Source organism: Gossypium hirsutum, chromosome A11, assembly GCF_007990345.1.
Source record: "Gossypium hirsutum isolate 1008001.06 chromosome A11, Gossypium_hirsutum_v2.1, whole genome shotgun sequence".
NCBI classification, from domain to species: Eukaryota; Viridiplantae; Streptophyta; class Magnoliopsida; order Malvales; family Malvaceae; genus Gossypium; species Gossypium hirsutum.
In genome coordinates, this window is record NC_053434.1 from 90,262,997 (window position 1) to 90,263,345 (window position 349).

Here is a 349-nt window from a genome sequence, read left to right on the forward strand (position 1 = left end):
ATCTCGAAGGCTTCCAATCCAAATACTGAAACTTGCTCAGATCAACCGGACACCTGATGACACAATATGTCCACAAATCCAACTTATGTAACAGAACTCACATTTATGAACTCGCAACAACGCTACACGCAAAGTCTGTAACACTATTCTCAGATGCTCGACATCTCAAATTCATCACGCGAATAAATCAATATGTCATCAATGAATACGAAAACTAATCGATCCAAGTACGGTCTGAAAATTTTGTTCATCAAATCCATAGAAATAGCAGGTGCATTTGTTAATTTCGAAAGGCATAACTAAGAACTCATAGTGGTTGGAAAGTGGTTTTTGGAATGCCTGAATCTTT